The sequence below is a fragment of the Hippichthys cyanospilos genome, chromosome 7 (genome assembly GCF_059441005.1).
Source record: "Hippichthys cyanospilos isolate Australia breed blue-spotted pipefish chromosome 7, RoL_Hcya_1.0, whole genome shotgun sequence".
Lineage (NCBI taxonomy): Eukaryota > Metazoa > Chordata > Actinopteri > Syngnathiformes > Syngnathidae > Hippichthys > Hippichthys cyanospilos.
This window is the reverse complement of record NC_142375.1, coordinates 20551424-20578923: the sequence shown is the minus strand read 5'-3', so window position 1 is coordinate 20578923 and position 27500 is coordinate 20551424. Positions and strand designations below refer to the sequence as shown.

The following is a 27500-nucleotide window of genomic DNA, read 5'->3' as shown; positions in this document are numbered from 1 at the left end:
ATCATGAGGAGGCCGTGGAAAATACACAGAAACTGTCATCTCACCTTTGGCAATTTTGCTTTTATCTCTTAAATTATGGCATTGAAAATGAATCGTATTCCTGCTTGGACCTTCAACAATAATCCTCGTTCACTCATTGTAAACATTGGGATACCACAGGGATGAGTTCTCATCCCCTTGCTCTATTTCCTCAATATAAACGACTATGTTATTCAACCATGTACCAGAGGTCCGGTTTAAACCGATTTCGAGCAATGTCTCAAGTCCTAACAAATTCTACCAAAATCTCGTTAACGTTGGGTGACCAGATGTCTCGTTTAAACCGATTAAACCGATAAATTCCATCAAAATGGTGGTACATTATTTTATCTTTTATCTCTTACATTATGGCATTGAAAATGAATCATATTCCTGCTTGGACCTTCAACAAGAATCCTCGTTCACTCATCACTGTAAACATTGGGATACCACAGGGATGAGTTCCCATCCCTTTGCTCTATTTCCTCAATATACCCGATTACGTTATTTGTCCTAGCAAATCTTGTACAGTGCAAAGGTCCGGTTTATACCGATTTTGAGCATTGTGTCACAAGACACCACAAAATCCACCAAAATTTCGCTTACGTAGGTTGACTAGGGTGTCTCGACGAATTTCACCAGAATTTCGTGAATGTAGGGTGACCAAATGTCCGATTTAAACTGAATTTGCGCATTTCCTCCCGACGTCCCGCATATGTCAATCAGTTGTCATAGCAATTTCTACGATAAACCGTTTAAAAAGGGATTCAAACTGTTTACCTACACAATCACATCAAACTGGAACAAGACCTACTTCCTGTTTTTAAGTCGACGAATCATAGGAAATGAAGTGAGACCATAGCGAGTTGAGCTTTTTGGGGTGTGTTCTCAATATATGAAAAATGAGGTATGTTGTGCCAATTTTTAGTTCTATGAACAAGGTTTTGAAAAAAAAAATGTTTTCACATTCAACGATTGATAGCTATGGAGAAGCAAAAAAAAAAAAAAAAAAAAAAACTACTTGCTTGCTTATGCAGTTGAGAGCTGATGCGTTCAATGACGACTCACACAGTAAGGCATCTCATATCTAGAAATACTAATTCCGATACGACACCCCTGATCTAAATTTCCGCACACATGATCTTGATATTTTACGTGATGAAATAACATCTGATTTAAACATGACGGGGAGCAACACTGGTACGCTCTATGCTAGCCCGATAAAATGGTTCTGATTCACAAGATTCACACTGCAGCCTGAAGTGACCCAATTCCGAATTTTTTGCATCTATGCGACCTGTATCTGATCTTTTAATGGCAGTGCAAAAGCAGTGGCGAATGGATTCACACTAGCAAGAACGGCTACGTAGCTCTCTGCAATTTCTCCTCTTCCTCCTCTTTCACAAGAAAGAAAATTCGCAGTGTTTCCGCACTGTTTATGACAGTAGTCTTTGCCAAAATAAGTGTGATGAATGGTTCTTATGACATCCTTAAGAATGGCATTCACTCGGGGGGTGGGTGAACATAAAGAGATCATACATGCTGTGTCAAAAGTAAAACATCTGTCTCATAACTCTGAAGGGACCCAAAGGAGAAGAAAAAACTATGGTCAGGTTGTATTTTTGCTCAACCTTCCGCCACCACTAAAGAGCGACATTTGACTTTTTTTTTTTTTTCTGGTCCGTCGTTCGTCAGGCGCTGGTCGACTCCTGTCTGCACTTATACTAATATTTTTTCCTGTTTTTGTACTTACACTTAAACTTAACACCATGCAAATTAAGAAATTAACAACTACACTAACTCTGTCTAATGTACGCCGGCTAGCTTAACTTCTGGGGTAAATGTTGACCCATCTCAGGCTTTTTGATATGTGACAAAGGAAAAGCATACAAAAAAAACAAGGAGAATAACATATTGCATAGATTGTCAAAACATGACGACTTTCAATATGCCACGCTGCCATCTGTTGTAAACACTTGCAAACGGGAGGCCGAGAGGTGTGAAATTTAGCCCATTTCAGGCGCATTTACTGCCATTCAAAATTGGAAATACTGTCAATTTTGGACATATTGAAAACCTGATGTTTTATCATGCATTTCCCCCAATTTTTGCATGAATCCTTTCAACGGCAACTCATGAACCGGGCGCAAGAGAATTTTTTGTGTTGACACCCCAAAACCACCAGGTGTCGCTAGCAGCCAACTTATGATATTTGTAAGCCGTTCAATGACTTCGATGAATGGCTTAGCCTGGACTCCCATAATGCAAAAATCTTCAAAAGTCATAATACTCTAATTATGACATAACAAATATCCCTATTTCAGTTTCATAAATGTATAAATTTGCAGCATAGTTACTTCTGCGATGATTGCATTTTTACCATTTTTGTGCATAAAGGGGGCTTTGGTTTTCTGATTATATTTTTAGGTGGTGGCCTGGAAAAGATGACCGGCTTTCCTTTTAGTTTAATAGGGAAAGAGGTTTTGAAATACAAGTAATTTGAGTTACAAGCGTGATCGGGGGGGGAAAAAATTAAACTCATAAGTCAAGGCACCACCGTACTGTGACTTTTATTTACTATTTCCAAACAGCCCTAATCGTCATTCCTACTGATTGCTCCTCCATAAAAGCCACTCGAGAATAATGGCGGTACTAAAGTCGGTTGGATAGTTGGATTTATGACCTTTGAACATGAAAAAAAAGGGGGGTCCATCCGACGGTGGACCTCAGCGGCAGCACCTGCAGGAGGCCACGGCCGAGACGAGAGGTAACAGTAGCTGTCAGTGTGACAGATGGCCGCAAGCTGAGCCCAGATTTGGTTTTTATTACAACCATCGACCGCGTGTGCTCTCTTCTCGTGAAGTCAAGCGAGTCCTCGAGATCTGAACCCCCGGGGGCCCATCGCCGACCCGGTTGTGGGGCCCTGTGCAAATTGAGAAAATTCCTCTATTTCCTGACTTAAATAAACTCACTTAAGTTCTTCTCGTGGAATTTTGAACTTAATCGTTGCAATGCTTTTATTGGAATTGATAAGAAGATCATTTCCATGTTTATGAATATATCTTACAAATATTATATTACCGCATTTTTCACACTATAAGGTGCACCGGATTATAAGGCGCAATTCAATGAATGACCTGTTTTAAAAATAATTCCATATATAAGGCACACTGCATTATTAGGCGCATAGAATAGAAGCGTAGTGGATGGGGTTGCAGTATGCATCCACTAGATGGAGCTGCACTAAAGGGAATGTCAACAAAACAGTTACTCAAAAAGTCACTCAAACTTTTCAATCAGAACTTAAAAATAAAGATGATTGGTGGAAAGTATTATCTGAAGAATGGGGAAAAAATACCTCCATTACATTAAAAGACTAAGATGCCACGACCTATCGAGAGTTTAAAAGAATATACTTATGATTCGATTAAATAGCAAACGATTATTTTAAATCGAATTGCAACCAAAAACCTTCAAATATATTGTTTTAACAACAGTTTCTGGATTTATTCGAAAAAAATCAAACTTTCTTTGACAAAAACCTGCAGTTTTTGCACCTTGTCCCCATATACACAGCTTCAAAATTAGAGCAAGTATACAGCATATCAAAATTTCAAATAGGTGCTATAAATGTAAATCGTAAAAAATGCATTTATAACTGAAAAGCAGACATAAAAATTGAAGAATTTACATTGCAATTATATTATTTTTTCGTCAAAAGACGAGAAAATTCAAGGCTTTTAGGTGCGCTTTATAGTGCGGATTTTATAGTACAGTTTATTATATTATATTATATTATATTATTATATCACATTATATTATATTATATTATATTACTTTATTATATTACATTATATTATATTATATTAAAACTTCTCTAACATTGTTTTGACCGTAAGAACAAAGTCATCGGACTTTTCCTTGATGGATGATGACAGTCCAGGTGACAAATCGCAAGAGAATTTGATCCGTCAACACCACAGCAATAAAACATTTTCACGCCGTTTTTTACACTCTGTAAGAGCCGATTAGAAAGCGTCAACTTGACATGTTTCCTTAATTCACTCAACTGGCGTCGAAAGGCACCTGAAAAGCAGAAGCGGCCGAGCGGACATCTGCGGCAAATGCGAGCAGGGGGCCCCCGGGCCTAAATGCGAAACACAGGCGAAGAATCAAAAAGTGAAGCTTTGAGTTTAAGATGCATCTGCCATGGGTCAAAGTGAAGATTCAAGTCCAGGGGGAGGCAACACGATGTTATTTCTGTCTTTGTCTATTGCCGTGAACATGAATCCCCCCCCCCCCCCCCCCCCATCCATTTTTATTGTTTTCATATCACACAATGAAAGGACAGCAATCTGGCTTTTCGATGTTTGTTTTGATTTTGTTTTCGGGGGGGGGGGGGGGGGGTGTCATTATCTTTGAATCTTGTGGGAAAAAAAGCCCTTTTTTAGAACACACAAATATCCGCCATTTATACCGTATTTTCCACACCATACGGTGCACCGTATTATCAGCCGCAATCTCAATTATGGGATGTATTGCCGTACTTAACATCGTATTAACCCTTGTGCACACACTAGGCTAACTATACACTTGCATTTTCACCCTAATTTTTTAGGCTTTTAAAGGCGTAATAATTGGTTATTAAGGAATAATTTTGTAAAGGCTTTTAAAGGCAAAATATTAGTTATTTAGGAATATTTTTTCTAATTGTTCAGTGGCATCAGTTCTATCTATAATTATGTAGGTTAAATTTATCACCACCCACAAAAAAATATGGTATGGTTTGTGGATGTGACGATGAAACTTTACTGCCACCTACTGTGTTGAGGTGAAACACAAACTCAAAAAAGAATTTTCTGTTTGGCGGCATAGATTGACGGCCGCTCAACAGAATGTTATAAAAATCGCAGGAAAAACAATGTCATAAATCCTAGTAAAATGCATCTCAAAAATTCGAATTCGAATGGTTTTATATGGTCCCAAATTTGGACAATGATTAATTTTGCACACAAAATCTTGCACGTCCAGCTGCAATCCTACGGGAATGTCAGAATTGTTGCATTTTAAATTTTACATGTTTTAATCATCTGCTGGAAATTTCAGCTCCCTAGTGTTTTTCCCCATTTACTCTTCTATGATTTCACAAAAAAATCAAAAGAACTTCTATAATTTGTAACATAATGCCAAAGGGTTAAAAGGCACATGTTCAAACATACGGTTGGCACAAAAAGGGAACGTGCATAGCGTACCCTGAAAGGATTATCACTCCCAGCGTACGTGCAGTATGTAATACGTAATGTTCTTGAATTGGCCACCATATGTACTGTATAGTACATATTACATAATGTTCTCTGCTGCTAGCATACGTACTGTAGTTATTCCTTCCCTAATGTCCCAGTGTCAGTGGGAAATGGTCTTATTAGCAATCAAGCTATGGCCTTACCAAAGTCGCACAATAACATTTTTACTGATTTTAGGACTCAGTGCACGCACAATAACATTTTTACTGATTTTAGGACTCAGTGCATGCACAAGGCACACCGGATCATAGGGCGCGCTGTTGATTCTTGAGATTTTTTTTTTTTGGGGTGGCTTATTCTATGGAAAATAATGTGATCTAGGATTGTTTTGTGAAAATTGCTACAGCAAATTTTCTTGAAAATTTTCAAAATTCCCTTGCAGCAAAAGTTGTGCAGTGATCAAAAGAGACGCTATCCTCACCAATAGTTACCCTTTTTTTAATGTGTTTGATGGAATAATTGTAGATACCGTATGTATAAATGCTTGCTCGCCTATTGGCACACACACATACATACACACGCAAACAATTCCTTATATGGTATTATTGTAAAACCACCTTCTTTGTAATCTTTGGAATAAAACGAGGAACTCGAGAACACCGAAAGAAGTTCGCGGTCGCCCTCTTTTGCAAAAGATTGTTTTGACTCTTGCCTTTTCTCTGGTCTGTTTTTATTGATAACTCTGACTGTTATTTTTTTGTTTGTGGGGAGCTGTTTCGAGATTTTCTGAGCACCCGAGTTTTAATCTTTATGTATGTGGGGCACCACTGATAAAAGTCTTTATCAATTCAAACTGCAGCAGGTCTAAGTCTAAGAAGAATTTTTAGACTGAAGATGCCACTGAAGTGACCTGCGTTATATGAGATGGGGACTTGGATTGGAGATCGGGAGCCCACACACCACAGATCTAAATTCAAGATGACAGACCGCAGACTTTCGCTAATGCTTAAAGCTGAGCCTACAGACTTGGCCCTGGGACTCGGTCTCAAAGCCTACTCTCCATTTTGTGTACCGGCGCTGGTCTGGTGGACCTGGCAGGACAAACAGCGAAGAATGCCTCAGCGTTGAGTCAGCTGACCTCCCGCAGCCTTCGGGTCTTTTCCGTGTGCACAGATGTGTGCTCGCCGCGCTTCTGGCAGCCTCTCTTGTCTACCTTGGCCGTCATATGCTTTTGTTTTACGGGCATACATCATGACTCCGCATGCTGTTACGACGGTCTGTTTTCACACCATGATGTCACCGAATGACGAAGCAGATGAATGCGTCTCCCCCAACGTCCCCCCCCCCCCCCCCTTTTATCCCCTCGGGGAAAAAAACAGGTGGTAACTAATACTATGATGCTAGCTCAGTCAGACGATCTGGGTTTGCATCTTTCTCCCTGTGGTTTTCTTGCCCTTCGCTCCCCCTGAAAAAACTACTGACGATTCCAAATTGCCCATAGGATTATGATTCATCGGAAATAAGGCCAGGGTGTACTTTGCTTCTCTCGCCAAAGGTCTGCTGGCAAAGGTCGCAGCAAGCCACGACGCTGAGGACAAGTGCAATAGATATGGGATCGATGCGATTCCTCCCCCGGTTCTCTTATTCCCATACAGGGGTACGTTTATTGTGTCTTGGTTCTGCTCATCTTTACTCCATTCTAGCACATGCCTCCAACTTTCTAAATCTACTCCACCTGCTTCCTGGTTTCACATGGCAATATCATCCGCAAACACCACGGTTGACGGAGATTCCAGTCCAACCTCATCTGTCAGCGGAGAGCCGACTCCTGACGCAACCCAGCCTCCAACTTAACGGTCAAAGGTTGCAAAGTTTTTCTTGAAACATTTCTACCCATTTACCAAGCCTAATTGTTATTACAAAGCGATCAGAAGACGGGTATACAATTGTTTAATGCCTAATTATAATTGTGAATCTGTCGTCTGCGGTTTGAATCACTCATCCTCCCGTCTTCAGGTATTTTTGGAGCTTTGAGGCTACGAAAGCTACGCGACGAGAGAATTTCTTCTGTTTGTGAAGCTTCTGTGTATCAGAATCTCCTCCTCAAATTCAAAACATTGCTCGCTAATATTGGAAAGAGTAACTACACCTGCAATTCATCAAGCTTCGGTAGGTTTGGAACCACTCTAAATGCGTACATAAAATTGAGTTTTTAATCAAACTATGGTTGACAACCACCTAGAAGTGACGTGTACGTATTACAGCAATGAAAATATGAATTTTAATAGACCCTATGAAATCACTGCTTCCTACTTGTGTGCCACTCCTCATACGATAGGTACCGAAGTTCCTCTCCGATTACCCCGTTCGTAGGGACATCCTCACGAAAGGGTAAATCCAGCAAGCCACGGAGTTGAAAAGGAGCAGCAAAAGATTCCGACCATCCGGAATGACGACCGAAAAATCGGCCAAACGCCACGCTTCACTTTGAAGTCGAAAAATCACGTCATTAACGAGTACCTGCAATCGAGCAAGAAGTGATGCGGTTTGGTCCCGATTTCCCGGCAACCCGCCACTACACTCATATTTGCCTTGGATGTCGCCCTCGGCTTTGATCCCCAATTTGCAGTGATTAGCCAAAGGCCTTGTCCTTCCCGCTGGAAACAATGTGTAGAATTGGAACGGTGACACACACACACACACACACACACACCCACACACTCAAGCCTGCAAATGGGAGGATAAATAAGCTGATTGGATGCAGATTCCGATTGGTACGGCCGGATGCGCAAATGGTCTCCTAACTGCTGGTTTCCTTGATCCTCCGTCCAGTTTCCGAGCGCAAATAAATAAAGCGGCACACAACCTGAGAGTTCCGACTGCGGGGAACGGTTCACGATGGAGCAGAACGGCAATCAGCAGTAAAAACAGGCTATGGGAATCATTTGAGTCCCTGAATGGAGAACTCACATGAAGCAATCTTCCTTTCAACTTCATGGCGCAAAGTCAGGGCGTAACCGTTTGAAGACAAACAAGAATTCATTTGAATTGTTGGTATTCGGCCGTTTTCAGGAGGAATACAAATCTATCTCTGTATGTAAGAATAGCGGTTTAAGGCAAAGGTAAGAAAAGTATGACCCCATATCGATATCAATTTCTGGTAATAAAAATGATGCCGTTTTTGAAAAACAATTCGACGATGGTTCGATCTAAAAGTGGAACGATTGGGTTCACTCCGTGGGATTACGATTCGGATACGGGAATGATACGGTTCATTTCGATATGACGCAATGACTTTTTTTGAAGTCATTTCACGTAACATTTGAATGAACTTGTGAGTTCCTTTAATCTGAGATATGTCTCGCTCCAAACAGGGTATTTTCCAGTTCAAACTGTTTTTTTTTGGTTACACTCTTCTTACATTATCAAAGTAGCCACCATCTTTCTGGAATAAATGCAAATTAATAACATATCAAATATAATTATGAAAAAAACCTAAAGCATATGATGAGCATGCAGAGGTTTTGGTTCCGATTTATCCTTCCTGTGTATAGTTTGCATGTTCTCCCTGTGCCTGTGTGCCTTCTACATCCTAACCTTAACCCAGATTCCAAAACAATGGAGAATATGAAAAAATAAGGAAGATATTTTGGTTTCCTGTAATTTTAATCATGTGTTTTTTGACCAGATTTTCAATAAATATGAATAAAAACATAAAAATGTTGCGACGCAAAAGTCGCAATTGTTGCAGAATACTTCATTCAATTTTCAAAATTCTTTCTGATTTGTACCCACCCTGAAGTGAACTTTTCAAACACACTTTTGTGCATGATTGCAAATCTTTGAAAAATCGCGTTGCTAAGTACGTACGCCTTTCACACAAGATTTTTAAAGCACTAACATGGACGAAATTTCGCGTAAAGTGAGGTGATTATTTACTGCTTTTTGATTTTAAATGTGAGACATAAAAACAAATCTGTTTCACATTTTTGGGTGATGACAATCTGCTAAAGAGTACATGTGCGATTCCCAGATAGGGACAACAGCGCAATCCCAAGTCTGATATTCTTCATGTTTGTAATCGAATGTGAAATTCAGAACGGGGGTGGGGGGGGTGGTAATATCGGCAACATCAGATTTCCAGGAATTCAAAAGAAAATTCCATCCACGTGTTGAGCAAGAACGTGCTCCGTTTCTTCCCCTTTTGAACAATCGCATCATTTAGTTGAGTTTACAGGAAATCCAAAACCTGAGCAAAGGCACGGGGGTGAAAATAACGATGACCGTTGACAGATCGAATCTCCGCCGGTACCACTCGGGGCTTAATCGGAGCCAAAACAAGACGAGGGCGTATGGTTTTCGATTCAAAGTGAGTTGTGCAACACATTTGGAAAACATGTTCACAGTGTACCCGGCAACGGTATCAAATGCGCGTCCCGAGGGAGCGCTCCGGCTTTTATGATGTGGTGCGTTCGGATGCCAGCGCGTCATCGTCTGCCTCGCTCGCTCAAGTCATCGCTGCTGTTCCGCATAAATAATCCTGACGTTCGCAGATGAGATATAGTGCCGATACAGACAGAGGAAAAAAAAAGTATGGCGGCTAGATGAGATTAGCGGAATTCTGTTTGATTTTTATTGATATCCAAATAACATGCAATCAGGAGCACTGATATGATTTTCGACGTTGCGATTCCAATGCAATTTTCAAATATAAGGTTCATTTCTCACAAATAGACTAAACTAAACAAAAAGGTCAAAGGTCAAAACTTAGGTCGGTTCAACACAGTTCGGCATTGCAGTTCAACCGCTCGGTTAGGTTTTATATGGCAAACCTTGACAACACTGAATTAATATAATAATAACAATAATAACAAAAAAAACCCACAGATGATTAATTAATAACAATAAATAAAAAATATATATATATAGATAAAGTACAGAAAACATCCTTGTGCACATATTAAATTATGTCTTGAAATTAAAAGAGTAGATAATGGATTAATCTTTAAAGTAATAACATGTATTAAACAGTATCAAAAACCACTAATATATATATTTATTTATTATTTTTGTGCAGCCTTAAGCCTTGTTTAATTATTTAAATCAATCAAGAATAAATTAATAAATTAATTTAAATAATAACAATAATTAAAAACATTACAAAAAATTAAAAAATGAAAATACATTACATTAATACCTAATTAGATAAAAAAACATGCATTATATATAAAAGTACATTAATAATATATTTAAATGATTATTGTATCAGTATTTGTAATAGTACTTATTTATTAGTACTCATAAAACAATACAAATTATATTTAATTATATTGTATTATATATATATATATATATATATATATATATATATATATATATATATATATTATTATATTTATTTAATTATATATATATTATTATATTTAATTAATTATATTTAATTTTATCTTTTATATTTTATTTAATTCATTTAATCATCATCTTGCATTATGTATGCCAGATGTACCGCATTATTATTAGGTTCAATTAATATTTCATATTAAGCGTATATTGTATTTATATTGTAAGTTTTTAAGGAAATATTACTTCTATTTAATGTGTGTGGTTTTTTTTGCAATATAAACTTTAAATGGATATCTAATATTTTAGATTTTCTAACTTTTATGACTTGTTCAAGTCCATGCTTATGGAAGGATTTAAACCAACATACAAAAAATGATTAAAATGAAAGTAAAAAATTTGAAAAAAAAAAAAAAAACTTGATAAAAAGTAAGTGCTTTTATCAAAGTCATTTATGGATTTTTTACTGGCCAGGAAAGAATCAGTGAACTTGTGATTTCTCTGTTTTTTACTCTACAAATTCAACTAAAATACTTGAGTCAAATCCTTATTTGTTTATGCTCTGCAAATCAGAACAAGCACGACATGCCAACTCCAAGAAACCCTTCGAACCGGAACATGAGACCAGTTAGGCCGACTTGCTAACAACTAACTCAATCATCGTACTTTCCTCCAAATGTTTTGTTATTTCTACTCAAATGTGCTGGTTGTGGATTGAATTTTCGCACTATATAACGTTCCTCACTCAAGCTAAGACCAACTTGATGATGAAAAATACGCACATAACAAACAGTCAACCACATGTGAAGACTTGTCGCGAAAAACAACAAAGCATATGAAGAGTATTAAAAATGTTAAAAAAACTTTTATAAAGTTGCCGCTGACAAGTAAAAATGCCTCTTGTATACCAAGAAAAATAGCATTTCTTTTATCTCAAATACAGGAAATTCTGTCCTTCATCCATCACGGGGTTTTTTGGAAGGCCTCCGAACCAACCGGATCACGCACAAAACGACATGAAAAATCGTTGTGCGGTTGGCGCTCCGCGATGTACAAAGCTCTTAATTGCATACTTTTGCAAACTATTTTACGCCGGTTGAGTGATGACCTTTTTTGTTTTTATCGTTTTGCTTTATATGAGCGACATTACCGCTTGCGGGACACAACGTTAGAGACATCGTTCATACTTACGAAGATGTGAAAGAAAATAAATCATCATGCATTCTTACCTGATGTTCAAAACAGAAAACTGCAAATGTCACATCTGTTGTAGTACCAAGGCTGACCTATGAGAGGCAGTATGGTGATTCAAGGCACCTTGACTACCAGAAAATAGAGAAGAAAAATAAGAACACAACCGTTATGCAGTATATATACATAATATATATAATAAAGCAGATCGTCCGCGATATTAACATTTAAAAAATTGGCGACACTACACGTCGAATCAAGTACTTTGTCATCCTACCACCAGGGGGCAATGTTTCCTACATGTTTATTTTACATGAGAAATGCACCTGATTCCAAATAGTTACAGAGCTAGCTCTCAATGGGGACCCATTATGAAAAATCCAATTGGCAAAAAAATGGGGATAAATTCGGTTTGAAATGACGGAAAATGACATTTTGACTGCTAATTGATTACAATTTGCTCAAAAGTGAATCATGTGCTTGGTGCTAAGTTGGCTTCATTTTCATTGGTTTACACTCAGCAAGTAAGTTAGTTGTGCTGCCCAGTGTGCACATTGCTTTCATTCTTTATTTATTTGAGCTTCTTCCTAAAATTTCTAAGAGTCAAGCCTTGAAGCCTTGTTTATATACTGCTTGTTTGTTAACAAAACAAGGGGAAACAAAAAGACGTTTGACCAAACAAGATGACAAGATGAATAATCGTGATTTCAATATTGACCAAAATAATGGGGATGACCTATTTATATATATATATATATATATATATATATATATATATATATAAATATTTAGAAATTAAAAATGCACATACCTGTTAGATTAGGGGGTAAGTCACTGGGACCTTTTTTCTGGTTCTGGCACGTATGGTCAGGTCAAAAGGTCACCCAAACAAATTTCCCCCTGAAAGACAATCGAAGAACATTTCAGTACAACCAAACATGAAATTTACTCACTTGTTAGATGGCTTAATATGTTTCGCCGTCTTCGGTCATGTGACTCCTGAATGGAAACTTCCAATGGAGGGAAAACTCATCATTACTGTATTATGCTAAAATTTGTGATATTTTAAAATAAAATCCAAATGTTTTTGGAATATTTGGGTGCATACCACTAACATGTTTTTTTTTCTACCAAAAAAAAAAAGGATCCGCCCATACGACAGCTTGCACGGCGGGCTTTCAAGCCTCAGGTGAAAGGATCCTGTTTCACGTCGCCTCAAAGCAGCGGAAATGTTTTGTCACTTTTGTTGTCGTCCTGTCCCGGCCTGAGGACGGGATCTCGTCTCTATTGTGCGGCTGACCGCAGACATTTAGGGCGCTTCTCAGGGTTCGATTCCGGGCCCGGCGACGGCTCCCTTCCAAAGCTCGGCGTAATTTCAGAGACGCGTAAAAAGGTGATGAGCAACAGTTGCCGCCAAAAGACATTTTAGCAACTATCGCAAGTGATAAAATGTCATCGAGCGACGTAAAAACGAGTTGAGTGGTGTGTGTGTGCGGCTGCCAAATGATCTATTAGCATTTGGTTGGACTTAAGACTTGGTCTGCAGCTTAAGTCAAAGTACATCAACTGGCTTTTCAAAAAGCAGACGGACCTCCGCGAAGTGCAACATCTGCTTCAAAAGCTTCACGCGGCGTCGCGTCTCTTGTTACGTCTGCGTCGCCGTCACAGGCGCTTCTCTTGTCCGCTGCGAGCCATTTCTTTTGTGGCCAAACGCAATGACTTCCATTACCGTCACCGCTGCTGCTTGTACGTCCGAAACGAAAGTTTTTTTGTTTTTGTTTTTTTAACTTAAAAACTAACATTTTATTTTGATTTTTTTTCCCCTTTAACAAACATATACGTATACTGTACATAAATGTATATGTATACATAAATACATACACTATACTCATACACACACATATATACAGTATATATATATATATATATATATATATATATATATATACAGTATATATATATATATATATATATATACAGTATATATATATATATATATATATATATATATATATATATATATATATATATATAGAGAGAGAGAGAGAGAGAGAAGGGGGGTAGACATACACGCATATATAGTATGTATCTAAACATATCTGTACATGTATATACATATATAGATATATACACACACACATATATATATATATATATATATATATACACACACACATATATATATATATATATATATATATACACATATAAATATACACATATTAATATGCACATATATGTATATATATATATATATATATATATATATATATATATATATATATATATATATACACACATATATACAGACATTATTTATATATATATATATATATATATATATACACTCATATATACAGACATTATTTATATATATATATATATATATATATATATATATATATATATATATATATATATATATATATATATAAATATATAAAAACATATGAACAAAAAATAATTTGATATTTTAATTGAAGAACAAAATGTATTTTTTTTTTGTTTTTTTGGTCCATTGTCACAAATATTAGCCCAATGCCCAATTATTTTTTTACTTTTATGATGAATTTACTTTAATAAATTAATATAATACAAATGTATAATAAAATGATAATATTCATAAAAACAAACAAACCTGGTGATACAGCCCATGTCCAGTGAATATACATCCAATTTGAAATCCCCAAAACAAGTCACATTTGCTGTTTATTGGATTAACAGAACTAAAGTTAAAAAGAAAAAAAAACTGTATAAAGTGTGGCTTTCCGAAAAGCAAAGTTTTCTAAAAAAAAAAGAAGCAAAGGAACAAAAAACAAACCCCACTGAATTTCACCACAGCTTTGAATTGATATCATAAACACTATTAATAATATTATTGGTAGTTGTATTTTTGCAATACTGCCATTAATTAACCCCATAAATTACGGCGTTAAGAAAAATAAAAAAAACCCAACGATACGAGTCCAGATGATCATAGATCACGAGGAGACAGGCGCGGTGATTCGTCTTCACAAGCCGAGCAGCTGAACATGTGTGAAACTTAGCCAGAGTGGTGGGATCAAAGATGGCCGACGTGGAAGCGGCTGATTGATGGCCCATTAAGGCATTGTTTTGGCGCTCCTTGGTGTATTTGCCTGTATCTAGGCTGCCAGAGTGATGGGAGTCCGCAAAGGACTCCAAAATGTCTGATCCATCACGAGGGATCGGAGCTCCACTTATAAGAAAAAAAAAAAAAAAGAATATTATTGATGCTGGCTTGTTCGCTCTCGTAGAACAACAATGCATAGCACTCAAAGTTTGTCATTAGTGCCAGATGTTAATCCTGCAAAGAAATATTATCCTGTGTTGTACTAAGATTTGCGTCAGACTCCTTTTTCGGTGCTAAGAAAATATTTTCCATCTCGTTGCTTTTGGTCCGTGAAGTAGATCGAACTTCGCAAAAGCATGAAGCTGAAACTTGGACAATTTAAATTATGGTATGTACAGATTGCTCTTGGAAATAACATTTCAAGATTGTGGGATTATGATACAAATGATGGAAATTCCTTTGATCTTTTTATGATATTATAAAAGAATCAATGTGGAAAAATTACACAAGGGATCTGAAATTTCCAGGGGATGGCTAAAATCTGTAAAACAATTCTGACATTGATTGCACCTGGATGCGCGAGAATTTGTGTACAAAAGTAGTCATTGTCCAAATTTTGGACCGTATAAAACCATTATAATTACAATTTTTGAGATGCATTTTAAAAGGATTTATGACATTGCTTTTCCTGAAAATTTTGCAATATTCTCTTGAGCGACAGTCAAACTATGTCAGCAAACAGAAAATTCTTTGTTGACTTGTGTTTCACCTCAAGACAGTAGGTGGCGGTAGAGACCAGTTAATGGAAGACTACAAAGACAGACCATGGCTTTTTCTTTTTTTTTTTTTTTTGGTGGGTGTTAATAAATTGAATAAATTTAACCTGTTAGCATTAGCGTTAGCTAAAATTTGAAGCATCGGCTCAATTTTCGGGGTAGTTTCGCTCCCCCCACTGCACAGACTGTAAACACGATTATTATCTATCTACCGGCACGTAGCATCTTCAAGTGTTTCATTATAATATTTGCCGACAAGCTAAGACACCGCTTACGTTGTGTTAGCATTAGCGCCAACAATATTTTTCACAGTTGTGCTCATCGCTTAGCCTTATGATTAAATGACTAAACAACCTTCAGAAATTATATTTATTATCATATATCTTCAGTAGCTTCAGACTAGCTCTTCAGTCACTTGAGAAAGGTTTCTGTTGACGAAAACTGGAAAACAGACATTGTTGTCTGTCATTCTAATCCCGCGGGCCGAAGAGAGGTTGTCCAGAGTTGATGCACGGTGCGCAGAAGACAAGGTCTCAGGACCGCTACGGCAGCTGTTGTCCTACTTACGCTAAACACCAGCCTCTTCTTGCTCATAAACATTTTGTGGTTGACGGCTACTTGGAATAGAGTGAATGAAGGCAACCTTGGGCAGCGAGCCAAATGCTGCTTCACTGAGACGTTATCTGATCACATCTGGTAAATTACCAGTCAAAACACAAACGCAAACCCCATTAAAAAATGTGTGGGAATACTACTGCTAGAAGAACGGAGACACATCTATCTTAGAAATCTTGAAACTCGTATGAGACCGTCGACTGGATGCTCCGTACAGAGCCTGGAAAATTGAAGGACGCTCTGATTCGTCAGAATAAAACCAAGACAATGCACACAGTATGGCTGCTGCCATTGAGAAATTGACTTCCATTCTTCAGTTACACTTGCATGTAGGTAACAGTTGTGTTATAAGTGTGGAAACACTGCCATCCAATGGCCACAGTTAGCACTACAGCGCTCAATTGGCTTAGATTAGATAAGCATAAGTCAAGGGTGTCAGCTCCTATCCATAAAAAAAACGTACCTGACCAGAATTTTATGATTCATTATCGTTATTGCTATTTCAAAAGACAAGTATTCTCGTCCATGGCACTGAATGAGTTAATATGTTGCCAATGTATTGAATTGGGGCTGCGTATTGGCAGTTATTAAATAAGTGGGCTACCCCTTTAACCCTCGTGCGGTACAAAGGTCCAATCCTATGATTTTTCCATCAAAGGAATTTCACATCAAAGGGAAAGCATTGAAAGAAGACACTAGGGAGCTGAAATTTCACCCAGATGGTGACAGCATCTCCAAATTTAACATGGCACCGACACTTAGGTATCACACTAACTAACACGAGTGTACCATCTCAAAACACTGCAAGAATGATGTGGAAGAAAATGACCCAAAAATGGTCAAAATACTGCACAAGGAAAACAAACATCCAAAAGGTTTGACTAAAGTGTATTAAAGCTTATGATTAGGGGATACTTTTTCCACGTTTTGATTCATCTCATTTATTTTGGATCATTTTTACTGAATGGAGAAATAAGTGAAAATGGGGGATTTGCTTTTAAGTCCAAATCAGCCTGTCCTGAGTCTCATGAACAATAACATCAGGTGATTAAAGCCAGCAAAGCAGTTTGAGCACATGGTGAGGGGAAATACGTGGGTGCTGACATCAACCGCCGCGATAAGCCATCAGCTAATTGAGCAGGTGCCTCGGAGGCAAGATCGTGTCAAATTTGAGAGCATGCCTTCATTAAACGGCCACGGTCACATGAAAGCGCGCCGCCATCAAAAGACACTTTCAGACCGATGGCGGCTTTGACTTATCGTCGCTGGTGCATACAAATCGATTGGCTTGGCGGAAAAATTCAAAACACGCGCCCCAAGAATGAGACTTTGTCTTTGCCGGGGGACAAAGAGCAGCCATCACCTTGACGCATGTGGACGACAGTGAAAACAGCGGCCGGGGAGGACCGCGACGGGTGGCGGCCATAAAGAAAAACCCGGCCTGACGTTTCGCTCTCAGCTGTACTCTGATAAATTTTGAACCTCCCGAGGTTAAGTCCCCCATGCCTGGGGAGGATATTGCCCATGCGGCAGATGTGAAAGGTTGTGATAATGCTGGAGGCTCACTCCTGGGGTGGAATTCCAGAGTGATTATTATTAAAAAGTAAAGTGGGTGTCTGGAGAGGAAACGGTCAAGCGAGAGGGGCTAATAATTCAAGGAAATACATTTCTCTCCAGGGTGAGGTTAGAAACAAAGACCCTTCGCGTTTTCTCTAACTCACCTGCGCCGCACAAAACATTACTATTCTACGTAAAGGGGAGTAAAATAGAAATAAAAACATTTGAATAAAATGTTCTATCTGGCCCTGTCAGAATGATCAAAAAGAGAGACTGGAGGCAAAGGACTCAATCTGAGTCAGAGCAGTTGCTCTTCTGCAGAAGATACAAGGGTGTCAGCTCAGTCTAATGCGGTGCGATTTAGCTCATTTTAATTCCAATTTGGCGAGCCACGGTGGCAAGGAATCAAAAAAGGTCAAATTTAAAATAATACATCTGTCCATTTACGAATGAGAATATTTGAACTCAAGAGTTTGAGTTGATTTAGCACCTCTTTTTTTTAATGAAATATTGATTTTTTTCCAAATGGTACCTAGTGCTTCAGAAAAGGCACTTTCCAAAGTCATCACTTTTCACGAGACTCGCTAACTAGCTCACTAACTAGTTTGGTCAACGGGTAGCATCACATTGAGGAAAAAGAGCAAAAACTCCTCCAAAAAAAGAGGGGATATCACACGTTTGGGATGATGTCCAATTAAAAAACGAGTGACAAACATAACAGTCGAAAAAGGCATACGACAGCAGTACTTCAGGAAAAAGAGAAAAAAACTCATATGCAAAGACCGTCTTGACATAAGGCTCCATTGCTTGTTGAAGCATCACCTGTAAGTCGTTAAAGGACACTATTTCATGTGTAAGGTACATATTATTTATGCGTGAGCAAAATGGCGGTTATTGTTTGTTGATATTAAATAGTAGCTGCTAGCATGCTAATACCGGTCACCGTCACTGAGCATCACTTAGCATATGCGAATTTTTTAAGTGTTTAAAAAGTCATATGATTAGAGGTTAATGAGCAGTAAGAACTTCTACTGATTTATTTCTTTTAGTAGATTATTTTTAAAAAACGGGGGTGGAAAATTGTTGATTACTCTCTTCGATGGAATAGCTCCCTTGGCTTTCACTACTTGGACTCCATGGCAACTGGATTGTTTGGAGGTGGCTACAAAATTTCATCCAAGAAGCGCCTTGAGTTGGGAGCATCTGGTTGTTAAAACGGCAGGAGTATTTTTGAAAAAAAAAAAAAAAAAGATCCAAATCGCGCATGAGTTAGGGAATGTCTGAAGCTAATACAACCAACACGGGAGGGCCCTCGGGTCAAGATTCAGTCAGGGAGCTTTGCTTAACACGTCCATATTTTAAAAAAAGGCGGACAGAAGTCTTGAGAGAAGGAGGTGAAGTGAAAGAGTTGAAAAACCCTCATGGGGCAAAAGAAGCATAGATCTACCCTCACCTACGGCTATAAGTTGCCCTTTCATCCCTCCCCAGGAGATTTAACAACCATTTACGTACCTATGACTAATCCCAAAAAGACAAAGACAAGACATATCTGTAAATTTAGGATAAGTTCTTAGTTAGAGAGAAAACTCAAGTACCAAAATATTAAGTCTATTAGGCACACCGAGTTATAAACTGCGCACGTTTTTCTCGGCCAGGAATCGTCAGATGCTCAGCGCGCCGCCACAGGTTCCGCTACCAAAACTCTGGCCTCTTTTTCTGAAGGGAATGGAGCAAACGCCGCAGGATCTCCTTTGTACATGTGCTGTTGATTGTCTGGACCACATTGAAGGGAAACCCCCGGTTTGAAATACGCCTTTTGGAACTTTTCGGACACAATTTCATACGCCTCTGACTACTGAGAATAGACTGCATTAAAAATTCGAGAGAAAATTGTCAAAGAAAATTGTCACGGTTAATTTTTGGAATGTTACGTTTCTGAAGGAAAGATCGTTGTACCACCATTGAAATGATACTAACGCGTTGCATCATGGTGCGGTATGAGGGGTGCAGTGCAGCAAAGAGAAAGTGATGCGGAGGGTAAATACCACCCAGAAAAAAAACAAAAAACACTGGATGCTCTCTGCCCTTCCTGTTTTGATATTGTCAGCTCTCATTACTTGAGCAGAGCCAGGAAACATTGTGAGAGGCACAATTCATCCTGGTCATCAAGCTTTCAAAGTCTTGTCCTCTGCTAGAGGGCTAAAAAACGGATAAACAGACTCAGAGACATATTTTTCCCCAGAGGTATTATTAACACACTGAATAACAATATAAAAAACATGATTTTACTCCTACAATATTTATTCTATTGTTGTATTGTATTTAATATGAATACATTATATATGTTTATTATATATATAATTGTATATATTTATACGATAACAATAAAGGTATTCTATTTAATTCAATTCTAGTCTAGTTTAGGATTATTGCGAACTTAATGACACCAATGGTTTGGTACATATCTCTGTTTTGGTGTCATGGTTTGGTACGAGTTCTTCACCAGAGGAAAAAGCTGCAAAAAGTCCAAAAAGTATCATTCTTGCTTACTTGGTTTTTGTGTAAGTAACATTGTTTTCCTGTGGTCCTATAGTTTGCTTTATGGTGTCTGATCTCTGTCAGTATTTAAGCTCTAGATTCCCAATCACACATCAGAATGTCGAGTCAAGCTCTCAAGTTGAACAGTAAACCTAATTTCAGAGTCTAGTTGCCCGAGTCTAGTTTTCCAAGTCTCGTTTCGGATCCTCGCTGTGGTTACGTTGGATTTCTTTCTTTCTTTTTTTTCTTTTTTCGGTTCTGGTTTGTCATTGTGGTCTGTGCTTCTTTGGTAACGAAAAAGACAAATTCCTTATTTTTCTCAATTGTTGGCCAATAAACGTGATTTTGTGTATCCTGTCTGCTTCCAAAGTCTGCTTTGCACGTGAGAGTCAGTTTTTCAATTGAGTCAATGTTCAAAGACAAACAAGGGTAGACTTGTTTTTTTTTCAGACCACTCTCGTCAATTTGGGTGTAACCAGACTCATTCAATCTCAATAAAATATTTTTACATGTATTATTAAGAACCCAAAAGAGAAATGTAAAGGAGTATCTAAAAATGGTTGCTACTAATCAACCAATCAAATACTCCAGTAATTGATTGGTATTACCGAACCGATTACTTCAGTTCTTTCGTATTTAAGGTATCGGTAATTGTTATTTTAGTATTTCAATACCTAAATAGTTGATTAATTCAGTACCGAATTACCCAAAGTAATCGATTACTTGGTACCAGTCATTTTTAGACCCTCCTTCAGCAAAATACTTGAAAAAAAGAAGTAAAACTAGAAGTAAAAACGCTGCTTTGGAATTGAATAAGTTAAGAGCGCAATCTTGGGCCGCTGCTACACTTATGGTTGCCCTACGATAAAAAAAAATCAGATGGTGACTCCACAGGACCTTGACGAACTTGAGCTTGTATTTTGACAAACGCTAATTCAAATCCTGGTGGGATGCAGTTATCCTAACTACATTTCATGGACATTTGGTAATTGCAAATCTTTCGAAACGACTCCATTCGAAGATCATTCAAAAGCGCTTATATCGCGTCCGTAATGTCGAGACAAGTTAAACAACCGCAACAGATATCGTTTCTTCATAGCGTTTGGCTACTTTGATGAAGAGCCAAGGGCGCGGAGGGACAATCCAACTAAGTTCTGCAAGACATCTCTTCAAATCAAAAGCAGGCAGGAAATGTTTGGGATTTTCTTCGTCATAACGTCGGGACGGGATGAGCGCTCGCTAAATGCGGCGGGATTAAAAGCTCCGCGAGGAAATTGCCTTTGATACAAGAAAACGTACAGAGAGGTGGACGGCGTCACAAGTGCGGCGAGGAAACAATGAAGGCATTGTGTCGCACGCTTCTTCTATCCGCCGCCACGCTTTCAGGAGAGGCGAGCGCGAGTGATCACAGCGGCGTGATGTCACTGACTTGAGCAACAAAGAAGATCTTTCATAGGATGGGCAGATCTTTGAGTCAGATTAAAGCCACTTTAAAGATCTCTCTGAAGGGCACAGGCACATGGCAGACCTTCCATCAAGCGGTTATGTGATCAATCAGCCTGTGCGAAATCAAGTCATCTAGAACTGTACTATCAATCTGAGTTGGGAATAATCTGCGATGGTAATCGTTGAATTCTAGGAAACGCAACACTGGCCGTAAAATTACTCACTTGGAGCAGACAGCTCCACAAGGGAACTGCGTAATAAGCTTGACATTTTGAATTTTCATTTCAACAAAAATTGAGGGAGGTGGATTTGGGTTTGAAATGAGGGTTTGGGGATGAGCTACCCCGCCTCGTCCCCGTTAAGGTTTGGTATATTTGTGGCGCTCATAAACCGCAGCGGTCAAGATTCAGGTCCTCGAGGGTCGGGGGCCTTCTTGTTTTCAGGTTCCTCTCCCTGTAATAAGTTTAACATTTTGAATTTTCATTTCAACGAAATTGAGATAGATGGATTTGTGTTTGAAATTAGGGTTGGAGATGAGGTCAGGTATTAAGGGATGGGATTACTGTATAGTGGTTCCCATAAATCACAGGTGTCCAGGTCCGGTCCTTGAGTCAGGTCGGAGTCATTTGTGTTTTCCAGGTTCCTCTCCCTGTCGTAAGTTTGCCATTTTGGGTTTTCATTTCAATAAAATTGAGGTGGATGGGTTTGGGTTTGAAATTAGAGTTTGGGAATGAGGTGGGTTATTAAGGTTTGGGATTATAGCGGTTCCCATAAATCCCAGGGGTCAAAATCCGGTCCTCGGGGGCCAGAGTCCGTATTTTCCAGGATCCTCTCTTTAGAACACCTGATTCCAAATTTGGAGGGAAGCATCGAAAACATGCAGGATACAGGACCTAGAGGACTGGACTTTGACATTAATTTTTCTGGATATAGGTCTGATCATGACTAAGAAGTTGGACTTGATGCTAAGGTCGGGGTTAGGGGCTGAGGTAGGTTAGGGTTTGACGAGCTAATGTTAAAACGCCTATCCCACGAAGTAGTAAACAATTATGAGTGTTTTTCAAAGAGGCAAATATTGTGGTTGGTTCAAAGTTGCAAATTGTCGCCAGATGTTTTTTTTCTCGCCGCACTGCAATTTTTTTGTTCAAAATTTACTTGCAACGACAACAACAACAAAATCACTACAACATCGTCTTTGGCGAGTATTTACGACCATGAGGTAACTCTGGTGTGAGCGCACGTTTTGTTTACTTCGGCAAAAGTCGGAAATTTTCGCCCCTCGGTGGGATTGAGGCTTTAAAATTCATATTTGGAGGTTACTGTATATTCACGGATGAGGTTATTGTCAAATTATGTCTCAGGGAAACTGTAATGGTAAATCTTCGGAATGGACTGGAGTAAAGTTATGTTGTCCCGCAGTGGTAACGTTCCCAAAACCACCCACAGAAACCGAAATCCCCAAAGTCGAGAAAGACCTTTATTTATTTTGGCTTTTGTTCCTTATTTTGAGCTTGTTTCTGTTGTTGAAAAATAAATCCATCAAATTGATATTTGTTTGGTCTGGTCTGTAGAAGAAGAAATCATCAAGAAAAATAGCGAGGTAAACCTGCAATAAATATAGTCATAAATGAAAATCCATCTAGTAGAGGTTGGATATATTTTTTTTTAAATCAACAAGATTGCTATTTTTAGACCAGTCCGAGGAAGAAAAATCGCAAGAAAAATAGCGTGATAAACCTGCGTTAGAAATATATGGTCATAATTGAAAATCTCCAATGGAGACAAGCTGCAATAACACTGTAAAATAGTAATAAGAGGATTGGCTTACTTTTATTTAGGGTTAGTATGAACATAATATATAACGTAATATAAAACGGTATGCCGTATGGCAACGTCGAAAGCGCAGTTTTATGCTTTTCACAGTCCCTTTAAAGGTTACAATTCTCACGTTAGTAACTTTTGACTTAATTGTGCAACGCAAGTATTTAAAGGTTTTATAAGCAGCAGACTGAATTCCGCTTGAAATCATCTGCAATTTGGGGCAATTTTCGGGCACTTTAAATGCACTGTCTCGCCCACGTACAATTAGATTTTTGTCTCCTGGTCCAGCGTTTTTTCGCAACAAGCATAAAACATGTTGCTTTGCTTTAATGACTACAGTCCTTGCAAAACTGTCACCGGCTTGTACAAAGCACATACGTGTGGCTACATCTGGCTTCAATTAAAACACTATTACTGTCAAAACTAATCAACAATCCTCTGCAGCATTAATAATGTATTCTACGTTTTATGTGCGCTGTTGAGCCGTTGCGCACTCAACGTGTTATTAAAGTCCCAGAGGTGCCATTATCGGATATTCTTTTTGACCGTACCGATTCGCCGGAGTATCGTAAATCCAAAAGGTTTGTTGTGGTGAGACTATTTCGAGTCAACTTTGGTCAGGAGGGTCATAAATCTCATTGCCAGACGCTGCGTACCTGGTGCTTTTTATTTGCCGCTCGTGCCAGTCGGAACGGCAGAATGTGTGAAGCTCGGCATAAACGGCTGTGTTTAATACCCGGTTAATAAAATTGCGGCCACGCTAAGCGGAATTCAGGTAGCACAACGATATAGGCTCAATTACGCCAATGAAAACTGGCATAGATCAGCCGGAGTTACTAAGTTGTTTCAACGGCAAACAAGCAATGTTTCCTCACTACTTTGCGCTTTACTTTTTGCACTATAAGTGCTTGGCATTTGTTTTTTGTTTTTCTAAAGAACTGTCACATGATGCGCTGCAACACTCCCACGCTCAGTCCTAACATTTCTAAAGCAATATAACAGCCCCGATAGAGAATCTTGTTCAAACGAAGACACTTTCGCTTAAAACTTAACCACTGCTTTACTATATCTAATAGAGGCAAAAAAATTATACCCGAATTACAATAAAGTGAATATAAAAAAAATCATATAGTTGTCACAACAGCATTGCGACTAAATTTCTGTTTTCTTATGTACACTGTATATTATTTTGTGAAGCTTGGGCAGTACCCAATTAGCTTTGAATTATTTTTGGATAAATCATGTCAGATCGTTTTTTATGCTATTTTAGGCAAAATTCATAGCTTTGAAGCATGGAATTTAGAATAAAACTGAATATTGCATTGTGATTTTTGTCTCAAATATGTATGGAGTTCAAAAATTTCTAGAGGAAAAATAAAACCAGAGTTCTACCTCGCCAACAAACAAAAAAGCACAAAAAAAAAATACGGCTTCAGCAAGTGGTCCCAGGACTCGCCTGTTAGCAGTCCAGACCTGCCTACCAATGGAAATTGTTATGAAACACAAAATATGATGGAACGGGCAATATTGAGCAACAGAAGTTGGATATCAAGCAATAATAATGGGGGGAAAAAAATGAAAAGTTTCAGTAATTCAAAGGATTGAATACATTGGTAAACATAGCCTGTAACATCCTGTATAGAACTAATTTACACATCTAATATAAAATGCGCGACTACATGCAAAAAGCAGTTTGAACGTTAAATATATCATATGTAGTATATTCAATTGAATAAAGTTCGAAAAGGATTTCAGAAAATCATTGGATTCTGTTTTTGTTTACATTTTGCACCGCTTCCGCAAATCATTGCGATTGGGGTTTGCGGGGGAAAAAAAAAATCATAAAATTAATATAAGAAAAATAAAATTTATATAAAATAAATATATAAAAATTAATATATAAATATATTAATATATAAAATTAATATACCCTGTAGTGACTGATGCACAACTTTGTCGAATTATAGTACTTTAGAATAAAATCCCACGACATTTTTGTGGGAAAAGGCCCAAGGGAAATAATCCAATTTTTATTTATCAAAGTGGAAATAACGTCCAGAGCAATAACTTTTTGAATCAATTTTGAGCCATGACTCATGCAAAACTACTCCAGCACAGCCAAAGATTTATTATCAAAATAAATGTACAGGCTTAGAATTAGCATAATTGCTCCAATGTAAAATGTTTGTGCCTCAGCACGCTGGAGCAGCTGTTTTTCTTAATTTTTCTGGCTCGGCCCCGCGTCGGCCCGATCTTAATCATAAACATATGCACCAACAGCGTTTTTTTTTTTCTCTCTCTCTTCTTTTAATCTACTTGGAAAGAAGTTCAAAGAAACATGTCCTGATACGTACTCATCTCCCCCAAAATGATGGATATAAATTATCCGGCGACATACACGAAGCAATATCCTGTTCGGAAACAACAACTAATGCCGGGCTTTTCCAGATAATCCATCTTAACCGTCACACCGAGATATTCCGGTAATATAAGTAAGGGTAGTCTGCAGTTTGAAAGCAAAACATCTCCTCCCCTTTAAAATACTTTTGTGACGTTCCCGATGCTACGCGGTCCGGCGTCCGGGGCGGGTTTCCCCTTTTTTGCGAGCCACCTGCTGACGGCGCTGTGTCATCGCATGCGCGGGCCAAGGGAAGCGCAAAAAAGCTGATTTGTTTATCGTGCAGTCTGGCCGACGCCCGGATGCATAATCGGCGTGACTCACCAGCACTGAACTCCGCCAATGCTTTTTGGAGGAAACCGATGTTTGGGAATTCCGGGTCTCGGAGAATCAGAGTTTTTATCGGTCAAGGTAGTCCATTGCAAATGTGAAGAAAATGACCATCTTTGCGGCACCAATCATTTTAGGAGACTATTGTGGATGTCTTTAACTCATTGAATCCCAAAGACATATTTTTGCGTCTTTTACAGTCCAGACAATCAATCGCAGGTTTTTATTTATATCGTTTTGTTTTCAAATTTTCTCAGGTTTTTGGCTAAAAGAGTGTTTAAATGAATTACTGAATTTAGTGCTAAAGTAATCAATCACTTTAGGCGATGAAGTACTAAGTTTAAGTTGCTTTAGTTTAGTAGTCAATTTCTTTAGTACTGTGCTAAAGAAATCAATCAATTACTTTAGTGCTCTGGATTCTTTGTTTTTTTTAAAGGGACAGTGTGTAAAATTTAGACCGTATTTCACTACGGACAGCAGGGGGTGCTGCAGATGCTGCATTTACTATTCTCCATAGCTATAACAAACATGGCCGCCTCTGGAGAAGTGCCCCCCATGAAATATAATCTGATAATAACTAGACCTATGAGTATTTTGAAAACATACTGTTGGTCTTTAAGAACACATTCATTTGCAAGTTTTTTGAAATTTAAATTCATTTTGTTTATGAAAAACGGTCTAAATCTTACACAATGTCCCTTTAAATGTTCAACGTTAAGGGAGGGTCTAAAAAGGGTTGGTAAAAAAAGAATCAAGTTATAAAGTAATTATTTTAGGAAGTAAAGTACTAAAGTAATTCATTACTTTATGCATTATTCCAGTAATTCTCAAATGGGGAAACGGGCACCCCTGGTGCTAAATTAATCAATTACTTAGTACCATTACAAAAACTAATTACTTTGGTACTTAATTACAAAAAGTAATTGATTAGTTTATTACTTCAACTAAAATAATAATTTTAGTACATTTAGTGCATGAAGTAATCAATTACTTTAGTTCTTGAGTACTAAAGTCATCAATCAAAGTAATTGATTTGTCTAAAGTACCTAAAGTAATTGATTACTTTAGTATTCACGTAAAAAGCTATTTTTTTTTTTAAATCGCACCATTGATATAGGTAGAGAGAAATACGTTCT

At 38.1% G+C, this 27500-nt stretch overlaps 1 long non-coding RNA gene across 1 annotated transcript in view; it reads right to left on the bottom strand.

Annotated features, from left to right (window-relative positions):
* Positions 1-27500, bottom strand: part of LOC148421554 (uncharacterized) — an 88693-nt gene that overhangs the window by 19345 nt on the left and 41848 nt on the right. The window contains exons 7-8 of the long non-coding RNA XR_015866098.1: positions 12604-12692; positions 11831-11923 (exon numbers count right to left, since the gene is read on the bottom strand). This is a non-coding gene — a long non-coding RNA (uncharacterized LOC148421554). The remainder of the gene's footprint in view (positions 1-11830; positions 11924-12603; positions 12693-27500) is intronic.